Below are 12,364 nucleotides of genomic sequence, written 5' to 3' on the forward strand. Positions count from 1 at the left end.
CTCACCGGACAATTTATTAGGTACACATATCTAGTACCGGGTCGGACCCCCCTTTCCCTCTTTAACAGTCTGAATTGGCATTCTACAAGGTGTCTTCAGGGCATTCTACAAGGTGTCGGAAACATTCCACAGTGATGTTGGTCCAAGCTGACGCGATTGCATTACGCAGTTGCTGCAGATTGGTCAGCAGCACATTCATGCTGTGAACAGCCCGTTCCATCTCATCCCAAAGATGCTCCATTGGATTGAGGTTTGAGGTCTGCGCAGGCCACTCGATCAAACTGAACTTGCTGTCGTGTTCCAGCCAATGTTTTTTCACTCCTCAATTTTCCAGTGGACGTGCCCATTGGAGCCGCTTCTTGTTTTTAGCTGATAGGAGTGGAACCCAGTGTGGTCATCAGATGCAATAGCCCGATGAGTTCTGCGTTCCGAGATGCCGTTCTGCACACCACTGTTGTACTGCACCGTTATGTCTGTTTGTGGCCCGCCTGTTAGCTTGCACGATTCTTACCATTATCCTTTTAACCTCTCTCATCAATGACCCATTTTTTCCCACAGGACTGCCGCTGACTGGATGTTGTTTGTCGCACCATTCTCTGTAAACCCTAAACACTGTCGTGCGTGAAATACCCATGATGACGACCGTTTGAGATACTGGATCCGGTGCACCTGCCACATGATTACACCACACTCAAAGTCGCTTAGGTCACTCGTTTTGCCCTTTCTAACGTTCAATCGAACAGTAACTGGATGCCTGTATGCCTGCTTTTTATACAGTGCCTTCAGAAAGTATTCACACCCCTTTACCTTTTCCAAATGTTGTTGTATTACAGGCTGAATTTGAAATGTATTACATTTAGATTTTTTGGGTCACTGGCCTACACACAATTGCTACTGATGATACATCAGTAGCAATACAAGGATATAACATTTATAGAAGAGACAGAAATGCTTATGGGGGAGGAGTTGCTGTATATATTCAGAGCCATATCCCTGTAATGCTTAGAGAAGATCTTTTGTCAAGTGTTTTTGAAGTGTTGTGATTGCAGGTTCACTTGGCACATCTAAAGCCTTTTCTTTTGGGGTGTTGCTATAGGCCGCCAAGTGCTAGCAGTCTATCTAAATAATATGTGTGAAATGCTTGATAGTGTATGTGATGTAAACAGAGAGGTCTACTTTCTTGGGGACCTGAATATTGACTGGTGTTCATCAAGCTGTCCGCTCAAGAGGAAGCTTCTTACTGTAGCCAGTGCCTGTAATCTGGTTCAGGTTATTAATCAACCTACCAGGGTGTTTACAAACACTACACAAACAAGATCATCCACATGTATCGATCACATTTTTACTAATGCTGTAGAACTTTGTTTTAAAGCTATATCCGTACCCATTGAATGCAATGATCACAATATAGTGGCTATATCCAGGAAAGCCACATTTCCAACAGCTGGGCCTAAAATAGCGTATAAGAGATCATACAAACGATTTTGCTGTGACTCTTATGTGGATGATGTTAAAAAGATTTGTTGGTCTGATGTGATTGAGGAGCATCCAGACGCTGCACTTGAAGCATTTATGAAATTGCTTCTTCCGATTGATAAACATGCACCTGTTCAGAAACTGACAGTTAAGGCTCCATGGATTGATGAGGAATTAAAAAACTGTATGGTTGAAAGAGATGGGGCAAAAGAAGTGGCTAATAAGTCTGGCTGTACATCTGACTGGCTGGCTTACTGCAAATTGAGACATTTTGTGACTAAACTCAACAAAAAGAAGAAACTTTATTATGAAGCCAAGATCAATGATATAAAGAATGATGGAAAAAAACTTGAACTTTAAATTAAATTATGGGCAGAAAGACAAATTCAACTCCATCTTTTATCGAATCAGATGGCTTATTCATCACAAAACCATTTGATGTTGCCAATTATTTTAAGGATTATTTCATTTGCAAAGTGGGCAAACTTAGGCAGGAAATTCCCTCAACAAAAAGTGAGCAATTATATGTATGTATAAAAAACAAATACTGAAAGAAAAGCAGTGCAAGTTTGAATTTTGTAAAGTTAGTGTGGGAGAGGTGGAAAAATGATTGTTAACGATTAACAATCATTAACAATAATGACAAACCTCCTGGCATTGGCAACTTAGATGGAAATGGTGGCTGACTCTATAGCCACTCCTATCTGTCATTTTTAATCTGAGCATAGAGGAAAGTCTTTGTCCTCAGGCCTGGAGGGAAGCTAAAGTAATTCCGCTACCCAAGAGTGGTAAAGCGGCCTTTACTGGTTCTAAACAGCAGACCTATCAGCTTGCTGCCAGCTCTTAGCAAACTGTTGGGAAGAAATGTGTTTGACCAAATACAATACTATTTCTCTGTAAACAAATTAACAACAGACTTTCAACATGCTTATAGAGATGGGCACTCAACATGTACAGCACTGACACAAATGACAGATGATTGGTTGAAGGAAATTGATAATAAGAACATTGTGGGAGTTGTACTGTTAGATTTCAGTGCAGCCTTTGATATTATTGACCATAACCTGTTGTTGAAAAAACTTAAGTGCTATGGCTTTTCAACCTCTGCCTTATCGTGAATTCAGCGCTATCTATCTTTTAGAACTCAAAGGGTTTTCTTTTAATGGAAGCATCTCTAATGTCAAACATGTAAAGTGTGGTGTACTGCAGGGAAGCTCTCTAGGTCCTCTACTCTTTTCTATGTTTACCAATGATCTGCCACTGGCATTAAATAAAGCATGTGTGTCCATGTATGCTGATGATTCAACCATAAATGCATCAGCAACCACAGCTAATGAAGTCACTGAAACCCTTAACAAAGAGTTGGGTGGCCATTAATAAACTGGTCCTTAACAAATCTAAATCTAAGAGCATTGTATTTGGTACAAATCATTCCTTAAGTGCTAGACCTCAGCTGAAACTGGTAATGAATGGTGTGGCTGTTGAACAAGTTGAGGAGACTAAATTACTTGGCGTTACCTTAGATTGTAAACTCATGGTCAAAACATATAGATTCAATGGTTGGAAAGATGGGGAGAGGTGTAGCCGTAATAAAGAGATGCTCTGCTTTTTTGACACCACACTCCAAAAAGCAAGTTCTGCAGGCTCTAGTTTTGTCTAATCTTGATTATTGCCCAGTTGTGTGGTCCAGTGCTGCAAGAAAATACCTAGTTAAGCTGAAGCTGGCCCAGAACAGAGCGGCACGTTTTGCCCTTCATTGTAATCAGAGGGCTAATATTAATAATATGCATGCCAGTCTCTCTTGGCTAAGAGTTGAGGAGAGACTGACTGCATCCCTTGTTTTTATAAGAAACGTGTTGAAAATCCCAAATTATTTGCAGTCAATTTACACACAGCTCTGACACACACACTTATCCCACCAGACATGCCACCAGGGTCTTTTCATAGTCCCCAAATCCAGAACAAATTCAAGAAAATGTACAGTATTATATAGAGCCCTTACTGCATGGAACTTCCTTCCGTCTCATATTACTCAAATAAACAGCAAACCTGATTTCAAAAAACAGATAAAGCAACACCTCACGGCACAACACCTCTCCCCAATTTGACCTAGTTTGTGTGGATGCACAAGGTACACGTAGCGTGTACCTTTTTAAGAATGTATGTAGATCTGTCCTTAAGCTGTTCTTGTCTAATGATCTGTATTATGTAATTCTGTATTATGTATTGTGTTTCATGTTTTGTGTGGACCCCAGGAAGAGTAGCTGCTGCTTTTGCAACAGCTAATGGGGATCCTAATAAAATACCAAACAAATAATGTCAAATTAGAATGTTTTTTTTTTTATTCAACCCATTTGTTATGGCAAGCCTAAATACATTTGAATGACTACCTACTCTCTGTACCCCACACATACAATTATCTATAAGCTCCCTCAGTCAAGCAGTGAATTTTAAACATAAATTCAACCACAAAGACCAGGGAGGTTCCAAAGCCTCGCAAAGAAGGGCACCTATTAGTATATGTTAAATGAGAAAACAACTGAGGATGGATCAACAACATTGAAGTGACTCCACAATACTAACCTAAATGAGTGAAAAGAAGGAAGCCTGTAAAGAATAAACCTATTCCAAAATATGCAATCTGTTGGCAATGAGGCACTTAAGTAATACAGCAAAATACTGTATGTGGCAAAAGAAAAAACGTTTTTTCCTGAATACAAAGTGTTATATTTGGGGCTAATCCAACACATCACTGAGTACCATTCTTCATATAATACCAAGCATAGTGGTGACTGCATCATGTTATGGCTGCTTGTAATCGTTAAGGACTGGGGAGTTTTTCAGGATCAAAAAGAAACAGAATAGAGTTAAATACACAGCAAAATCCTAGAGAAAAACCTGGTTCAGTCTGCTTTCCACCAGACACTGGGAGATTAATTCACCTTTCAGCAGGACAAAAACCTAAAACACAAGGCCAACTCTACATTGGAGTTGTTTACCAAGAAGACAGTGAATGTTCCTGAGCGGCCAAGTTACAGTTTTGACTTAAATCTACTGATAATCTATGGTAAGACCTGTAAATGTTTGTCTAGCAATGTTCAACAACCAATTTGACAAAGCTTGAAGAATTGTATAAAGAATGATGGGCAAATGTTGCACAATCCAGGTGTGGAAAGCTCTTAGAGAGAATTACCAAGAAAGACCCACAGCTGTAATCGCTGCCAAAAGTGTAGTGAGTACTTATGTAAATTAGACATTTCTGTATTTAATTTTCTATAAATTTGCAAAAACCTCAGAAAATATGTTTTGCCTTTGTCATTATTGGGTATTGTGTGTAGATGGGTGAGTGTAGATGTTATTTAATTAATTTTGAATTCAGGCTGTAACACAACAAAATGTGGAATAAATCAAGAGGTATGAATACTTTCTGAAGACAATGTAGCAAGCCACGGAAAATGGAGCGATCCACTTTCATGAACGGGTATTACCTAATAAACTGCCCAGTAAGTGTATCATTGAACTTTATCATTATAGAGTACCCTTCATACAAGTTCACTACACGAATGTCCATGATCCAAATAACAACATTAATGTTATTGTATTGGGATGTAGGTTACAGTAAAGTAAAATCATTACAAGCTGAAAGCCTGTCCAGTCATCACAAGCTGAAAGCCTGCCTATTTGAGCGAGATGTAGGGCTCCACCTGTGGAAGAAATCAACCAATAGTGGCAGTGCTTTGCCCTCCTCACAACTCTCTTTCCTATGCAAGGATAGCCAGCGTTTGTGTACTTCCCTTAAAGGGAAACTTCACCGCTAGAGACTTTTTGGGGTGTTTTTCCAGAGAGTGATGAGAGGGTGATTCAGACAATTATGATGTCATTGGTTGATTGAGCTTGCTGTCTAATCAAAAAATGAATGGAGTTACGTTTCTAAGCAATTATTGTGTCCTTTGTGTTTCGCCGACTGCACGATCACGCAGGTAGATATGGTTGTCCTTGTTCAATAGAGCCATTGGACTTTTCTCAACGGTGTTCCTATCTGCCAGGACATTGCAGGATATCTAGATTGACTCATTTTACCTGGCTTTGCAAAGACGGGAGCCTGACGGGAGCCATACTTCCTTGTTCCCACCCTCGAAGGCAAGCTTTTAAAAATGGGGGCGGTACTAGTTTACAGGTTCACAGGAGCTATGTTACCGAGAATGCTCAATAATTTGCTGCAATGACTGCTTCCTCTTTCTAAGAAGAGCTGAACAACAAATCCTTTATTTATTTTACATAGGAACATACAGCCCTATTTATTTGAGCCAGAATACACTGAAGAGAAGTTGAGATGGCAAGAAAAATTATTACGAGACCAGCAAGCAGTGACCAGCAACCAGTGTTGTTCAGTACAATTTGGTGATCAATTCGGCGAGTTGTGTTGTTTGCTAAACCTAAAATGTACTGTAGTCTAACGTTGTAGCTAGCTAACTAGCCCCAGTGCCTCTCATTATGAGCAAAATTTGAGAAATTTTTTGATGATGATACTTGAGAATAAAGGAATGACTTTGGCTTGATGACTCATATTAGACTTGGGGTACCTATACCTGTGTGTTGTAGCTAGCTAGCTAGTTAACATGTCTGTGAGATGTCTCATATTCTACTGCATGCTGCTACAGTAGGAATACAGACAGTATTCCATGAATGTGTAATAGCGTTTTCTTCTTTCTCTCACAGATGATACCGCTTGGATACAAAGAAATTGATGACTCAAGACAAGATGTGAAAGGTCCCATAACAGCAAACTCCCATTGTATCAAAGTGACTCCGAACACCTCACTGCACCACCCAAACACACCATATGCAATTATTCCCTTTGTAGAACTGTAGTATTTATTAAATGCGTTAGAATTTGTATTTCTTCTACTGTATATACTGTATTCCTGCATACTGCTGTGTAAAATTACCACAGTCCCCAGAACAAATCAACTTTGTCCTGAAAACAAGCCATGTCTACCTATTTGCTACATTGACAGACTAATCTCATCTGAGATTTCCACCTTCGCCGTCCTGACCGGCCGCTCTTCGCCCTCGGGGCCGGCGTTGTCCTGCGGCTGGGGCTGCACGTCGGAGGGGGGAGTTAATCACTTCCCTGATTACTCCCCCTTCATCTAGCACTCCGAGGAGGAGCTCCCTGCTTCTCCGTTACAATTTTAGATCATACTACAACATCAGTCTAACAGAATACGGATGTTGTGTTGGTTGAATGTTCCAGGCAAGTTCCAGAATGTTCTTCAGCTGGTGAACCTCTCCTTGTTTTGGGTAATGGCAGCTGGTTTAGCAAGCTTTGGCACTGGGGCGATGTTGGCAGGGATGTTAGGTTTGGGGGGCTGTGACTCTGGCTCCTTGTAGACAACAGTCTGGTCCTTTCTGCACTCCACAGCCAAGTAGACAAGCCTCTCTTTCTTCACCAGCCACTTCTTCGACCTCACGCAGAAGATTTGTTTGTTCTGCAAGTCTCCTGGAAAGACATGAAGACTGATGATGTGTAACCATACAATAAAACATGTTCATCTGTAAACATAAAAGGGTACAGTAGACTGTTATGTGTTTAATTACACTCAGAGTCAATAATGGGGCATTGAGATGGACTGTTAACAAAGGTGTGAAAAGTTTGAGTGGGGCTTGACTTGTAGAGAGTCTAGTTGTGTATTATATATGACCACCTACAGTTGTGCTGTTGACTAGACAAGCACTGCCAACAGTAGAGTGAATAAGCTCAACGGGGATACTAACAGCCCCTCTCCCCCATGCCTAAGAACTGACTGCAAGAATGTGAAAAGTTTGAGGAGCACTTGGTGTTTTAGTGATTTTGTTTTCTCAAGAGGGTATTGTTGCTTTCATAAATACGTTTGGCTGTCGGCTTGTTTTAAAGTCAGATCATGTTGAGCTTGAGTTCATTCCAGGCTGAACACTTTCATCCAATGGGTCTACAGGCTCTGTACTACTGAAGCTGGTGTCAACGTCATCATCAGCAGCTGGATTAATCTGTAGGACATAGTCTGTGATTAGCCAACGTTTCACTATACTGAACAAAAATATAACTGCAACAATTTCAATGATTTTACTGAGTTATAATTCATATAAGGAAATCAGTCAATATAAAATAATCAATTAGGCCCTAATCTATGGATTTCACATGACTGGGCAGGGGCGCAGCTATGGGTGGCCATGGGAGGGGCATAGGCCCACCCACTTGGGAGACTGGCCCACCTACTGTGGAGCAAGGCCCAGCCAATCAGAGTGAGGTTTTCCCCACAAAAGGGCTTTATTGCAACAGAAATACTTCTCAGTTCCATCAAATGTTCGTGTGGCTGGTCTCAGAGAATCCCGCAGGTGAAAAAGCCGGATGTAGAGATCCTGGGCTGGCGTGGTTACACGAGGGAGGTCTGCGGTTTTGAGGCCGGTTGGACGTACTGCCAAAGTCTCTAAAACGCCATTGGAGGCGGCTTAAGGTAGAAAAAAAAGAATATTAAATTATCTGGCAACAGCAAATAAATTCATTAAAAATCCTACAATTGGATTTTTTTCTCCATTTTGTCTGTCATAGTTGAAGTGTACCTATGATGAAAATGACAGGCCTCTCTCACATTTTTAAGTGGGAGAACTTGCACAATTAGTGGCTGACTAAATACTTTTTTGCCCCACTGTATATGCAGTCAGCATGCCAATTGTGCGCTCCCTCAAAAGTTGAGACATCTGTGTCAGAAAGTTCCCTCAAAATTCGAGACATTATATGCGCAGAAAGCTACATTTGTATGTGTTCATCTACAAAGCCCTTTTAGGTATACTCCCTCTGTAATCTGGTCTCCCTCACCACCAGAAGTTACTATACCCAGTCTGCTATGTGGTTGCGGCTATGTGGTTGCGGCTTAAGGTAGAAAAATGTACATTAAATTATCTGGCAACAGTCTCTGGTGGACATTTCTACAGTCAGCATGCCAATTTGCGTCTCCCTCAAAAGTTGACATCTATTTCATTGTGTTGTGGGACAAAACTGTACATTTTAGTGGCCTTTTATTGTCCCCAGCAGATCGGGAGGTAATAGGGATAGATGCCGTAAAGAGGTCAATGGACTGCAGAACGTGGGGGATAGGGTGCTGACAAATCTGTCATGATTGATTGTAAAATGCCCACAATGGGGTCACTAAAATAAGATTTAGATATATTTGGCTGCATAACATTTAGAAGTTGTCCCTTTTTAGATTCAGAAAAAGTGGCTTCTAAATGCTAACTCCCGTTTGTATAAACTGGTAGCATTAGCTAGTATACAGAAATCGGTGGTGGTAGTCATGTTTAACTGTAATGCAGTTGATTGATGACAATGACATGAACATGTATTGGGGTTGACATCCATGCAAGCATTATACTCAGATTTTTACCTCAACACACTAAAAGTATTTTTATTTTATTTATTTCACCTTTATTTAACCAGGTAGGCTAGTTGAGAACAAGTTCTCATTTGCAACTGCGACCTGGCAAAGATAAAGCATAGCAGTGTGAACAGACAACACAGAGTTACACATGGAGTAAACAATTAACAAGTCAATAACACAGTAGAAAAAAAAGAGTCTATATACATTGTGTGCAAAAGGCATGAGGAGGTAGGCGAATAATTACAATTTTGCAGATTAACACTGGAGTGATAAATGATCAGATGGTCATGTACAGGTAGAGATATAGGTGTGCAAAAGAGCAGAAAAGTAAATAAATACAAACCGTATGGGGATGAGGTAGATAAAAATGGGTGGGCTATTTACCGATAGACTATGTACAGCTACAGCGATCGGTTAGCTGCTCAGATAGCAGATGTTTGAAGTTGGTGAGGGAGATAAAAGTCTCCAACTTCAGCGATTTTTGCAATTCGTTCCAGTCACAGGCAGCAGAGAACTGGAACGAAAGGCGGCCAAATGAGGTGTTGGCTTTAGGGATGGTCAGTGAGATACACCTGCTGGAGCGCGTGCTATGGGTGGGTGTTGCCATCGTGACCAGTGAACTGAGATAAGGCGGAGCTTTACCTAGCATGGACTTGTAGATGACCTGGAGCCAGTGGGTCTGGCGACGAATATGTAGCGAGGGCCAGCCGACTAGAGCATACAGGTCGCAGTGGTGGGTGGTATAAGGTGCTTTAGTGACAAAACGGATGGCACTGTGATAAACTGCATACAGTTTTCTGAGTAGAGTGTTGGAAGCTATTTTGTAGATAACATCGCCGAAGTCGAGGATCGGTAGGATAGTCAGTTTTACTAGGGTAAGTTTGGTGGCGTGAGTGAAGGAGGCTTTGTTGCGGAATAGAAAGCTGACTCTAGATTTTTTATTTTCGATTGGAGATGTTTGATATGAGTCTGGAAGGAGAGTTTACAGTCTAGCCAGACACCTAGGTACTTATAGATGTCCACATATTCAAGGTCGGAACCATCCAGGTTGGTGATGCGGGCCGGAAGTATACAGAATGGTGTCGTCTGCGTAGAGGTGGAGGGAGCGGTTAGAAAGCAATTGAGTGAGTGAAACAAGGTGGGGAAAGTGAATTTAGGGAGATGCACATGAACAAATGGTACGCTAGAATCAAAGCAAATTAGAATTGCTTCAAGACTACATTTTGACCAAATAGTTTTACAGTATTTGTAAAAATGTCATCTCTGGTTAAAGATTGTGTTTTCATGTCTGTTTGAGTACTCGATTACTCATGCCCATCCCTAGAAACAACATTGAGGAACTACTAAGTTGTGTGTAGAGTACAACTTCAACTGTCTCGTTGGATGTCCACACGCTGACATGCACAGCTCTCTGGGTGAGGTTCTGTCTTCAAGTCTCCAGTGGGGGGTGAAGTCCATTCCATCTATGTAATGTATTTCAGGTTATGGACAGGTGCAATCAGGTGGCAGGAGGGGTGGAGTGTACCTCATCCTGGATATGACAGAGTTTGCCTCAACCCATGGGTCCAGAAGGCAGAGTTCAATAACTACAGACAGATGTGAGATGCAGGAGGATGGCACTCTTCTCATACCACTCTCTAGGCTACTGCCAAATTCAAAGCTACCTCCAGGAGGAAGCTGATAAAGTGTTTTGATAACTTTCAAGTGTAACAGTTCCATGTAGAACATACCATACTACACATAATATTGTTCAAAGCAATGTTCTGCTAATATAACAATGTACAAATATTATACCTGTCTTATTTGTATCACCTTTTGTCCCTTCTGACACGTTAGCTTGATGTACTTAGCTCGCTAGCATTATCAAATAATGTTGCATAGGAACAGCTATCTACTAACGTACTCACCATCACCAGTAGTTTGACGGTTGACAGGCAGCAGAAGTAACCATGTTGAATGTAACTTGTAATGTGCCATCTCGCCGTGACCTCCCAAATTTTGTAACAAAATAGCTCCGTATTAACATTGGTTGACGGAAGGTGGCGGCGATATGTCCTGTATAAACACAAACTCACTTCCTTGACAACAGCTCTGCTCTGAGAAGCACAAGTATGAATGCCCTGACTTCTGCAGAGGCCGCATCGCAGTAAATGCTGTACGTTCAATGCAGACACCAGAATGTCCATAAATTGGCTTTAAGTAATCCATACCCAACCCTCCAGTAGTTGTGATAAATTCACTTACAAAACACAGTTTTATACTTTGTCGTCAATTTTGACTCTGAAATGAATGTTTCTGACTCATATCGATGCCACATAGAACCAACTTCTCTGGTTTGAAATGGCCTAAGGGGCAGTTGACCATCTAGGCAGGAGTTTTTGCTCTTGCTCCACAAAAAAAGTATACACTGAAATCAGATTCAGCTTTCCTTGACTTTGCAGGCTTTGATTTTGAAAAAAAGACCAGGCAAAATGCATGGAAACAGATTAACCTGCGCAGGAACTGGAATACACATTTGCAGAATAAAAAATGTTAAGTATTTAAAAGGAAATTGCTTTCCCATCATAATAAGAAAATACTTCCCAGCATGGCCGCCTGTAGTAAATCTGCATATACACTGCCAGCCAGGCCAGAATCCTCTTAACTGACAGCAACGAGATTAGATCAGAGGCTTAAGGGTTTATATACAGGCTTTACCACCCAGATGGGAAAAAACAATACAAGGTCAATATATGGGGTCTGTGTGTGTGTCTCCGGAAAGCATTGTGTCCTGCAGTCCAAGCAGATAGAGGCACTTTGCACTGGTTAAACTCTTACCGCTCCAGCTTTATTAGTGTAAAGCCATTTTGCATTCGGATCATTAAGCTACCCCATGGATGGAGCAAGGGTTTCTAAATCACATTTTATCCGATTAATTTCGTAATTTAGAAGTGATGTTGAAATAAATGTCATTGTTTGCACTTATTTAACAACATACGCAGATGTGAGTAACTTGGAATTTAATATTCTCAGTTTAGAGCTACAGTCTGCGATTCGAAAAACAATAAATAGGCTTCTCTGCCTCTTATTTTGATATACAGCTGAGCTGAGGGATGGAGCTTGGGAAATGTGACCCCTCTCAAGTTCATAGACAGCACTCTAGATGCACTCTAGCCTGTTCATGACACCGAGAGGATAGTTTCAACAATGTTTTCAAGCTATACACTGTTTGATTACAATGACATTGTTTATAAACAATGGAGTAAAACAAGCTTTTATTTGGTTGTATGTCAGGGTAAGACCGTTCCGTTGTACTAAACTCATGAACTATGCATAAGTTATATTCTTAAAGAATCAATGGCATTAATTTAAAATCCAAAAATGGATGTATCAATTCCAGACTGTATCTTTAAACCCAGTCCATACTAGTAGGACTTGCTATTGTTTGCAGACCAATAACACAATAATAACCAAATCAAATCAAATCAAAT

The sequence above is a fragment of the Oncorhynchus kisutch genome, linkage group LG1 (assembly GCF_002021735.2).
Source record: "Oncorhynchus kisutch isolate 150728-3 linkage group LG1, Okis_V2, whole genome shotgun sequence".
Taxonomy (NCBI): Eukaryota; Metazoa; Chordata; class Actinopteri; order Salmoniformes; family Salmonidae; genus Oncorhynchus; species Oncorhynchus kisutch.